The sequence below is a fragment of the Sceloporus occidentalis genome, unplaced genomic scaffold (assembly GCF_023333645.1).
Source record: "Sceloporus occidentalis isolate IW3139 unplaced genomic scaffold, rSceOcc1.0.p SCAF_7, whole genome shotgun sequence".
Taxonomy (NCBI): Eukaryota; Metazoa; Chordata; class Lepidosauria; order Squamata; family Phrynosomatidae; genus Sceloporus; species Sceloporus occidentalis.
The window spans coordinates 90,589,519-90,601,641 of NW_028316987.1; the positions used below are offsets into that span (position 1 = coordinate 90,589,519).

General features: G+C 44.3%; 1 protein-coding gene across 2 annotated transcripts in view; it reads right to left on the reverse strand.

The window, feature by feature from the left end:
• Window positions 1-12,123, reverse strand: part of CSRNP1 (cysteine and serine rich nuclear protein 1) — a 72,303-nt gene that overhangs the window by 39,322 nt on the left and 20,858 nt on the right. Inside the window, exon 1 of one of the 2 annotated variants that reach the window (XM_089533662.1) lies at window positions 4,864-4,991. The exons of the other annotated variant lie outside the window; for it this stretch is intronic. The gene's annotated coding sequence lies outside the window, so the exon portion shown is untranslated. Of the gene's footprint in view, window positions 1-4,863; window positions 4,992-12,123 lie in introns of those variants that run through there. 2 annotated transcript variants of the gene reach the window in all.

Here is a 12,123-nt window from a genome sequence, read left to right on the forward strand (position 1 = left end):
AAAGCTGTTCCAGATCAGTCTGCCTTTGTGCCAGTAGGTGTTGCTCTAGCTACAGACAGAAAGAGAAAGCGTCTGTGTGAGAGGCTGCACTGTGAGTTCTTACAAAACACCAACTGGAACAGAAACTGCTATGGCTTTGTTGGTCCTAGAGAATGAGAAACACGGAAAAAACTCAAATCAATCAATAAAAAATTGTAGCCTCTTGTGACTTGTCTCATTTGTTTCAACACGTGCAAGCTTCCAGATTTCACAGAACTCAGACAGACATCCTTCCGATGCTCAGAGAAGTTGCAAATTATTATTATTATTATTATTATTATTATTATTATTATTATTATGCTTTATTTATAAAGCGCTGTAAATTTACACAGCACTGTACATACAATTTTTAATTAGACGGTTCCCTGCCCTCAGGCTTACAATCTAAGAAGACATGACACAAAAGGGGAAGGGAGTGGAGAATGGAGCCAGATACTTTCTGGGAAGGGCTCAGTTCCTTTGGGGAGGCCTGGTGGGATTGGCCTGCCTCCTCTCTCCCTCAAAAGCCAGGAAATACTATATATATATTTCTTTCAGACTAAGTAATTTAGTACATCATTGAATCAAGGACAGGGAATGTGTAACCCTTGGATTGTTGTTGGATTGCAACTCCCATCATCCATTGGCTACACTGGATAGGGCAGCATAAGGCCACACAATCACTACCAAGGATAAAGGGAATACTCCTTTTTTATATGAACCATTACCAAATTGGAATGAAGGGAGAGGAAAAGAAGGTCCAAAACACACTGCAGAAATAATTCAGTTTGAGACCACTTTGGCTCAATGCTAGGGAATTCTGGGAACTGGAGTTTTGTGGGACAGAGCTCTGGTGCCAGGGCAGTTAAAGTGGTATTAAGATTATTAATATAATCTTACCTATATACAAATGTTGCTTTTATATTATACTTCACTTCCTGTTATTTAAATCTATATTGCTTCTCATAACGGACAGGTCCAAGCTTTTACCTTACTTTAGGTGTACAGTAAGGCTATCTAACCAGCGATTGAATATCTGAATTCGGCCAATTTTGCTTACTAAGGAATAAACCACACCAAGCTTAAATCAGATTTTCTCAAAAATAAGAGTTCGAACTACAGCCGTGAAGCCTGAACAAACAAATGTTTGCTAATGATTAAAGACCAAAGATTTAACTCTCTTGGAAATCTAGCCTTAATCTTAACTTTTCCAAGCAGCCATCAGGAGGAAAGAAATCAACCCAATCCATCCAAAAACTAAAAAACCAAACCTTTCACAACTTCACAGCCTACGCAATCTGGGTTTGAATAGAGACCTCAGCCTCTTCCCTCTCCTTCTGTCAACAGCTAATTAATTCCATGACAAAAGGAATTAGTTTTAACAACTACAACACAGAGTACATGAGCCTGACATAACTGACCCAATAAATGGTTGAACTGTACACTAGGCCATGCTAAGGTACATCAAGAGAAGAGAGAGGGGAGACATTGCCCTCCAGGAAGGCTCAGTCCCATGTTGTTGTGTGTTGTTGTCTAGTTTTAATCCAGGAAAAATAAAAAACAAGACAACAAGAAGGAATGCAAGGGCTGACTTTTCAGACATTTGGGAAGCCCTGATGTGACATCACTGGAGTGTTGGATTCCACTGATGTTACTCAGGGCCTGTTGTGTACCAGATGAGTTGTACATGACGCAAGGCCATTAACTGGCAAACCTAGTCATTTCGAAGAAAACACCAAGAACCTGTGTTTACAGTCCTGTGACTCCTACCTTTGGCATCAAGCGCCAGCTGAGCCCTAGTGCTTCCCTGGCGTAAGCGAAACAGTCTCTGGAGGGAGGGAAGAAAATCCCTAGGAGAAGATGGGGAAAGGTAAACACACACAGACACACAACTACGTAACTCCAGGCAGAGTTTTACTTCCAGAAGTGGGTGGGTGGAAATGTGGAGTCTTTCTCTTTGGTTCCACCAAAGGGTCAGACCAAGAAGAGAAGCAGAAGTTGGGTAAGTTGTGTGTTGTTGTGTGTTGTTGTGTGCATTTTAAATCCAATTAGTCTCACATATTTTCACCTTTGCTGATAAGCCTTGCAGAGATAAACCAGCAAGGAGCTAAAGGAAGGAAGGAAGGAAGGAAGGAAGGAAGGAAGGAAGGACAGTCTTATCCTCAGTACTTCCCAAGGGCCTAATTTGGGTGTGTGGCATAGTGGTTTGGATTGTGACTCTAGAGACCAGGGTTCAAATCCCTGCTCAGCCATAGAAACTCATTAGGTGACCTTGGGCAAGTCACACTCTCTCAACCTCAGGGGAAGGCAATGGCAAACCCCCTCTGGACAAATCTTCCCTAGAAAACCCCATGATAGGATAGCCATAAGCTGGAAATGACTTGAAGGCACAGAACAACTTTTGTCGAAAGTGCTGTTTTGCCCATTACTGTAGGGAGATGGAGATAGGTGTAAGTGTGTGTGTGTGTAAGGGGGAAACAACAATAGCAAATAGCACTAGCGGCTTCAATCATATACTGCTTAATACTGAACTAAGCAGTCTCTAAGCGTGAAATCAAAGGCTTTCATGGCAGGAATCCATACTTTTTTTGTGGAGTAATGTCAGGAATAACCTCTTCTAGAACACGGCCTCATAGCCAAAAAAACCCACAAAAAATAAGTCTCTAAGCGATTTACAACTGTAAGCTATGGCTGCTGCTTAGGGCCTTAGGGTCACCATAAGTCAGAAATGACTTGAAAGCACACAACAACAACAACAACAACAACAGCAATAACTTTGGATGCCAGCCACAAATGTTGGCGAGACGTCAGGAATAAACCCCTCCAGAACAAGGCCATACAGTCCAAAAAACCCACAAAATACTATGACTTTGGAAGTGCTGCTTTGCCCATCACTGCAAGGAGCTGGAGCAAGGTGTGTGTGTGTGTTGTGTAAAAGAAGAAATGGCTGGAAGTAGCTGCTTTTCCCCTAATCCAATCACCCACAGTGAGATACACACAGTACACACACTCACACACCCAAAGGCTGACCAGGAGTGGAAGGGCCAGTTCCGCTGGGAACGGTCAAGAGGCCAAAATGGGGTCCCAGACAGACCCCAACCCAGAGGCGCTTCGGTGGAGATCAGGTGCAGGGACTGAGAGAGAGAAAGACAAGAAAGATCGGATTAAGATCTCGCCAGGAGGTGAAGAAAGGCCAGCCGGGTCGATTAGGATCATCGCCAACAGGGGCACAGGGGCCACCGCAAGACCAAGAGGGCAAGCGCCCCTCCGCTACACTGGGCAGAAGATGGAAAGTGAAGTGAAGTGAAGGCAACCTTCCTCACCCCACTCCAGATCCCACAGCCTCCACATCAGGGCAAACCTCCCTCATTTAAGGCTTGCCACCCCTTTTCCCGATGCACTCCAAATCTTTTTAAAACAACTACCATCAATCCTGAGTAGTGCCCCAAACTTACCCTCCCATTTCCTCCTGTAGAAATAATGCAGTTCGACACCCCATTTAACAGTGCCATGGCTGCATCCTCCAGAGTCCTGGGATTATTGTTATTGTTATACTTATTAATATTTATATTGTTATGTTTATTTGATTGAATGGTTATTATTATGTCTCTGTGCCTGTCATGTCTTAATGTTATTATTTTGCCTTCATAGATTGTTGTTATTGTTACTTTTATTTATATTTATATTGTTATGTTTATTTGATAGAATGGTTATTATTATGTCTCTGTGCTTGTCATATTTTATGATATGTCTTAATATTATTATTTTGCTTTCTCTTTAGGCAGGTCCTTACTTTTGTATACTCAACATGTAGAGCACTGTGCAAATTCAAAGCGCTTTATAAATGAAGTACAATAATAACAATATCCTGCCCTTCTCCCAAAATTGGGACTCAGGGCAACTTACAACAGTCCAAAAAAAAGAGTACAATTAAAAACATACAAAAACAGTACATTAAATCAGAATTGAAGTACTAGAATATTAAAACAAATTAATAATAATTATAATAATAATTATTATTATTAAAACAAATTGCATGTTAGAATATCAAATACTATAGTTTAAAAATGTTTAAATGTTTAAAACACATTAAAACTGTTGTCAAACTATAAATCCCAGGATGGTATATATACTGTATAGGATGGAGCTACATCCCTGAAAAGTGGCACCAAACTGCCCTTATTAAATCTGCAGCAGCCCCGCGCGCGCCCCCTGCCGGCGGTGGGCGCCACTGCTCCCTGTTGCTCTCGGGCGCCCTCTAGAGGCCGGGCGCCGCCTCTGCTGCAGCCCCTCCAAATCCATTCAGACCACAAGGAGGGCTTTCCAGCTCCACTGGGGGCGCCTCTTGCCTTTGCATCCCAGGCCCCTTCCACTGGGCCATGCATCCCCGCCTCTCCAGTAAAAGCCACCCCCGGACCCAGATCTCCAGGGCGCCCCCTTCCGGACGCAGCGCGAACAGCCCTCAATTCCCAAATGCAGCAGCATTTGAACTCAGCGCCCCCTAAGGCACGGTTTACAACCTGCAAGACAATTGCCCCCAACCAACTCCCCTTTAAAGCCCCCTCAGCAAGTCCCACCCCCTTTAAGGCCCCCCAATAATCCACCCCCCCTTTAAGGCCCCCCTGTGGCACCCCCTCAACCATCCCCTTTAATGCCCCTTCAATCATCCCCAACCCCCCTTAATGCCCCCTCATCAACCCCCATCCCCTTTAATGCCCCTAATAATCCCCCCTTTCCCTTAATGCCCCCCAATCATTCTCAATGCCCCCGGTAATTCCCCATCCCTCTTAATGCCCCCTCAGTCGCCCCTAATGCCCCCCAAGCCCTTCTTCCCCTGAGACTGACCCTTCGGGGCTCCGGGGAAGGAAGGAAGGCAGCGAGGCAGCGAGGAGCCTGGGCTCAGCTCCGCATCCTCCTCTCTCTCTGTCTCTCTCTCTGTCTGTCTCTCTCTTTGGGAGCCTGGAGGGAAGCGTCCTCTCTCTGCTGCGCCTGGGCTCCACTGAGAGCGAAGGGCCGCCTCCTCCTCTCTCTCTGCCTGGCTCTCCTCCTTCTTCCCGCCGGGCTCCTCCTTCTTTCCTTCCTTCCTTCCTTCCCTTCCTCCCTTCTCTGCCCTTTTTCGTCACTGGAAAACTCCGCCGCCGCTTTGACGCACGACGAGCCTCGCCTTCAGCAGCAGCAGCAGCAGCCTCCCCTCCAGGGAGGAAGACCCACCGCGTCCTCCATTTCCCGGACCGCGTCCTCCATCTCTTCATGCCCCCCTCTTTAATGTCCCCTCAACGCCCTTCAATACCAGGCGTCCCCCCACGTTTTTCCGGACAGTCCTCCATTTCCCGGACGGCGTCCTCCATTTCTCGATCCCCCCCTCAGTCCCCCTTAATGCCCCCTCCTTAATAAACTTATAATAACCTTTATTTATACCCCGCCTCTCCATCAGGATTAATGCCCCCTCAATCCCCCTTAATGCCAGGCATCCTCCATTTTCCAGACGCGTCCTCCATTTCGTGGTGCCCCCCTTCAATCCCCCTTAGTGCCCCCTCCTCGATGCCCCTTCAACCCCCTTTTAATACCATTTAATACCATTTTTTCCAGACACATCCTCCATTTCTCAGGCTGTGTCCTCCATTTCTTGATGTCCCCCTCAATGCCCCCTCCTTAATGCCAGGCGTCCTCCATTTTATTATTATTATTATTATGGCCTTAATTGTTCATGCTAACCAAAATAAACCCATTTGGTCAATGGAGCTTACATGCCGTACATATAAGTCGACCTCATGTATAAGTCGAGGGCAGGTTTTGGGGCCAAAATGATGGACTTTGCTATGACTCATAGGGGCTCAACAGATCATCGCTTTTAGCGCCAGATCGGGGTCATGGCAACTACATGTTGTGGCCCCGATCTGGCCTTTCCGTGGTGCAAAAAGGAGCTGCAAAAAGTCAGCTTTTCGGCACTCCTTTGGCGCTATCTGGACACAGTGCCAGAGGAGCGCCATGATGCTGCCCAAACGGCTCCTTTTTGCACCACTAAAAGGGCACCATTGCCACAGCTTTTCAGCACTCCTTTGGCACTGCATTGTCTAGACACAGTGCCAGAGGAGCGCTGTGATGCCGCCTGTCATGTGGTGGCGTGCGCAGTGTCACGTCGGCACAGGGACTGAGTGGGGGCATGCGTCATGCAAATGCCATTCTCCCATTCTGCCCTGATGCCAGCCTTTTCTGCTGGTCTGTCGAGGCTCATACATAAATCCAGGGTATGGATAAGTCGATTCAGGTTTTTTGAGTCCTAAATTCCTAGACTTATTTACTTGAGTATATACAGTAAGCGATAAGGTATTAAATTCCCAGTAGCTCAGCAGTTTTACTCTAGCCGGGAGCATCGGGAACTCTAGTCCATAATGAACTACAACTCCCAGGATTCCCTATCACTGAGCCGGGGAAGTTAAAGCGGTCTCAAAGTGGACTGTTTTTGCAGTGTGTTTTGGACTTAGGTCTCCTAAATCTGACACTCAAAACCACTGCATCGGGAATGGGAAAGGTCTCCTCCTCCAGATGGTTAGGAGTGCAACTCCCATCATCCCTGGCCTGCATCGCCACCATGAATGCTGGGAGCCGTAGACCAGCAACATGTGGAGCTCCAAATAATTTGTTATCCATGAAATAGGGTTGAATTTGTTTGTTTCTAAACTGACAGAAGTCCAGCCAGTTCTGCTGCCAGGCCTGCATGGATGTTTGTTGTTGTTTGTTGTGTGCCTCCAGGTCATGTCTCACTTAGGTGAACCTAATCATGGGCATTTTTTGCAAACTGCAATTCCCAAAAGGTCATAGCATTGCGCCAGGGCAGCTAAAGCAGTCTCAGACTGGATTATTTCTGCACTGTGGATGCATTGCTAGTCAAGCCAAAGAAGCAATACAGCGATGCTGCAGCTTGGAAGGAGTTCCTTTGCAAAGCTCTGCTGTTTGGCATTAAAAGGCTAGAAAACTATGATCATTTTATAGGCCGCGCTCTGTTTCTCCCCCTCTCTTGCTCCCACAACACATACTGGCCTGTTCTCTCTCAATTAAACCCAGCGCCTTCCGCAAATGCACATTAGCAGCCTGTACCCGAATGTAAAGTACAGGCTGCATAGTTTACCCATGAATCACCTTTACCTGATGCATTTTCCAGGGAAGCTTCAAACATATAGGCTTTTGTGGTTTCCAGGGAGGGGAGGGAGAAAGAAGGAGGGGAGGGTGCCTTGGCACAAACTCTGCAAACTTTCAAACAGCGGCAACAGGGGCACTGTTTGTCCAGTTCCTGATCTGCATTGTCAAGACTCAGTGCTCTGTTCTGTCCGGAAACGGAGAGAGCACTTCGTTCCAGTAGAAGGCAGGCCAGCTGCCAAAGCAGAGCTTGGAACAGTTACTTCGGGGTCTGCGTTGTTCTGGTTATCTGCCTTCAAGTCAATGCAGTTTTTAAAAAGATTGACAGGCTGTACAGTCCAGAGATAAAGGCCAGCTTGGGGGCAGAGTCAGGGCATGGCGTCCACACCATGCACACCTCGACTCCGCATCGACGCCACTGATTGCAAATAGTTGCAAAATCAGCGAATCAAATCTTCTATCAATTTTATTTTTTTTAAAAAAAAAATCATGCACCACACTTTGGAATCATTTTTCCCCGAAAGAACCGCCAAAGAACTAGTGTCAGGAAAAAGTGGGGGTTTTGCGTCTGCCTCACTTCGTCACGATTGAAACTGGTCACAGTAAAATCGGAACCGGTTTCAAATGGAAATGATTTAAAGCAATTCGCTTTAAATCGTAGTAGGAAACTCAGGGAAGGCTCTGCCCCAAACGCATGAGCGGACAAGATGGATTTCTGGCTCTCCTTCCTGCCCAAATCCCAAGTTCTTTTATCTTTGTTTTGAAGCCATGGAGTCTGCTCTCCAAGAGCTTATCTGCAAAAAAAGAGAGAGAGAGAGATACCAAGCGAAGGGCTGGAGAGAAAGAGTGTCCTTTTTGGAAATATTTTTCACTCATTGAAGATCTGTTTTCTTTAAAATGTTGTCTCTGTTGCAGGAATGGTCTCTGAGGCTTCTTCTCCTGTTATTAAGCTGGACAAAATAAAAAATATGCAGAGATGTTTTTCTGTACGAAAACCCTGCTGTACTTTGAGGGCCCCACCAGACTTAGAAAAATGTCTAAGCCATGTCAGGATCATCAGTCCAGCAGCTAGTCCAGATATTTGTGGGCTTTGGCTTCATCCACGCTGCAGAAATAATCTGGTTTGAGACCACTTTAACTGCAATGGCTCAATGCTAGGAAATTCTGGTGCCACAACCAATTACAGTTCCCAGAATTCCCTAGCACTCAGCCAGGGCAGTTAAAGTGGCTTCAAACCAGATTATTTCTGCAGTGTGTTTTGAACCTTTATCTCCCAGAAGCCTTAGCCAGCATGGCTGGCTGCCACACTGCATAATTAATGTAGTTTGACGCCACTTTAACTGCCATGGCTCAATCCTGTGGAATCCTAGGATTTGCAGTTTGTTGGGGCACCAGAGCTCTCTCACAGAGAAGGCGAAATAGCCCAGTAAACTACAAATTCCAGGATTCCATAGCATTGAGCCATGGCAGTTAAAGTGGTGTCAAACAGCATTAGTCCCTTAATGTAGACGTAGACAGTATAGTCCAAACAGGGGCTTATCATACTGCTTCAAAGGTAGATCAATGGGTCTGAGGTCCAAAACACACTGCAGAAATAATCCAGTTTTGAGACTGCTTTAACTGCCTTGGCTCAATGCTATGGCCTTCTGGGAATTGTATATTTAATTGTATTGGTTTTTTAAAATAATTATTATAATAATTATTTATTAATTATAATAATAATAGTGAATAATTATAAGTAATTATAATAATTAATGTTAAAATAATTAATGTGAACTCAGGAAGTACAAAGTGTCTTAGGTATGCATGTAGTTTATCACACTGGGGCTGATTTTGGCATTCAAGAGAGATTAAAGCACATTTAAAGCATTCCGCAAATGAAGCAGTGATGGCAAGTAATTGCGCAAATGATTATCACATGCAATTGCGCAAATAAAGTGATATTGGATATGCATTGTCGCTGGAATCCTGAAAGTAAAAAGATGTGCATTAATGCTTCTTTGTGACCACTTTAATGGCTAGTTTTGTACAAGTCATCTGAAATCATTACACATAATTACGCGATTTTTCCAGGATATTCACAGGATAAACTCCTGATCTTCTTTGTGTGATAAACTCCAATGGCTTTCAGTATCTCACTCTGCAATGCTCAAAATTTGGCGACTGCAGCAAACATTTCATCGGGGGCTAGAATTTTTCATTGGGCGACAATGCCTTCCTTTTGCCCACCGGTAGCTACATCCCTGCAGACTGTAGAGATACCCTAGAACTAATCGCTCAGGGTGTGACAGTCACTGAAAAGGCAGAGAGGCACTTCTAGTCCGTAGCCAGCAACTAATTCTATGGAAGGGCCTCTTTGGGGAGAAAATGGTGACTCACCCATTCTTTCACTTTTATGAAGAGGAATCAGAGGAAAGCAATGACAAAGCCTCTCTGAAAAAATCTTGCCAAGAAAACTCTGTGTTAGGTTCGCTTTAGGGTCACCATAAGTCAGAAACAATTTGAAGGCACAACATACATGCATACACAACCATGGCATAAATTACACTAAAGGCACCAGTCCCATAAGCAAGGCCAAGTTTGGATAGTACTTGGATGGGAGACCACCAAAGATTACCAAGTACTGTAGGCCATATTTTAGCCTACAGAAATGCCTCTGAGTACTCCTTGGGTAAGCAAACTCTATGAAATTGATGGGGTTGCCATAAATCGACAGGAGACTTGAAGGCAGATACATATACATGTACCTTACCAAAAAAAAATGTAAAGCACAAAAGCAACAGCAAACATTTGCACATCTGTGCATCACACCAGAACCCTGGTTAGGATTCCCCATCATCAGTTGGTGCATCTTCTCAAGGGTCCATGTGGTGATCATGGAGTTCATCACACGAAGGAGATGGGGAGTTTATCTCGTGAATATTTTATGAAGGGAAAAAAGGTATCTTGCAGGGAGTATGAGCTAAGGGGGCTAAGAAATGTTTATGCCTGGAAGTAATTGCATAATTACACAAAACAATTTCACATGATGTCGCACAAAACCTGCCATTAAAGTGGTCACAAAGCAGCATTAACACGCATCTTTTTACTTTTGGGATTTCAGCGGCAATGCATTTCCAATATCACTTTATTTGTGCAATTGCGTGTGATAACAATTTGTGCAATTACTCACCATTTTCACTTTATTTGTGGGATGCTTTAGATGTACTCTAATCGCTCTTTAATGCCGAAATTAGCCCCAGTGTGATAAACTCCCATGTTAGATTTGTCTCTATTTTTATTTTTTCATTTTATATCCCACCTTTCATGGGATTCAAAGTGGCTTTCAGTAATTTAAAAGCACAGTACAGCTTTAAAAAAAAAAAAACAAGGACTGACCAATGCAAAAGTTAAAACACAATGACACTAGTTTTTCTCAAGCATGGTTTCTCAAGGCCTGGTATGATGTGGTCTGAATCCCTGGACCAGGGTTCAAATCCTCACTCAGCCATGGAAAGCCCTTGGGCAAATCATACTTTTTTCAGCCTCAGGAGAATGGCAACCTCTCTGTTGTGTCTTAAAGTTATTTTTGTGGGTTTTTCGGGCTACGTGGCCATGTTCTAGAAGTTTATTCCTGACATTTTGCTAGCATCTGTGGCTGGCATCTTCAGAGAATTTATTCTCTCCATTCTCTGAAGATGCCAGCCACAGATGCTGGCGAAACGTCAGGAATAAACTCTTCTAGAACATGGCCACGTAGTCCAAAAAACCCACAAAAAACTATGGGTGCTGTCCATGAAAACCTTCGACTTCGCATTGACTTTAAGGTTGTGACTTTCAGTGACCCTAAGGGAAACTGATCATGAGGCTTTCTTGCCAAGATCTTGCCAAGATTTAAGATTCTAGAAGAAGAAGAAGAAGAGCAACAACAACAACAACAACATGATGTTTAAGCTGCTTTCTAGCTGAAGGTGGTGGTTGTTTCTTTTTATTGGTTTGTATTCCTTCATGTTTGGAAACCTGTTCTTATGTTGTAATCTTATCTGTCCTTGTTTGAATGTGTTGGCTGTTTGCCAGTTGAGCTTGTGTGGGTGCATGGAAAGGTAAGATACCAATTCAGTAAAGAAATTGGTGCATGCATACTGATCTCACCATCATCAGAATCACAAGTAGATCTCTGCATGGCCTTTCATAGGAGTTTATCACACTGGACGGATCCTGTTCAGAAACTTGATTTAAAGTGGGAAAAAAGATGCAAAAGTGGGTTGTTTTTCACACGACGTTCGGGGTTAACCCAAACAGAAATGAGAAATAACCCGCAAAAGCAGGTAGTTTTTCAGATGACGTTTGCGTCAATGAGAAATAACGCAACATTAATTGGAATGCAAAGTTGACAAAACCTGTTCCTTTTTACTTTCAGGAACTGTGTCAGCTTTGCCTTTGGATTAATGTCGTGTTATTTCTCATTGACGTCAAAGCATCTTAAAAACATCCCGCCAAAGCCGTTTCTGCACGGGATTTAACCAATTTGCTTCCAATTTGCCTCCATGAGATAAAGTTCATAGAGTGATAACTTGTGACAAATTAAAGAAGGCTGGAGTTGACTCTGGAGCAGTGTTGCCAACAAGCCTCAAAGATATTCCCCGGAATGTTTTACCAAAATCCCCAGAATTCCCCAATATTTATTATTATTATTCAGTCAAAATCCCCAGAAAGAAATTAATTAAATTCCTCAGATTCCAGAGAATTCCTCAGAAATTGGCAACACTGCTCTGGAGCAACCTGTTGGTAAATTGGGGTTGCCAGCGTGGCATAGTGGTTTGGGTGTTGGACTGCGACTCTGGAGACCAGGGTTTGATTCCCAGCTCAGCCATGAAACCCACTGGGTAACCTTGGGCAAGTCACATGCTCTCAACCTCAGGGAAAGGCAATGACAAACCCTCTGAACAAATCTTGCAACAACAACAAAAACCCCATGATAGTTCTCCC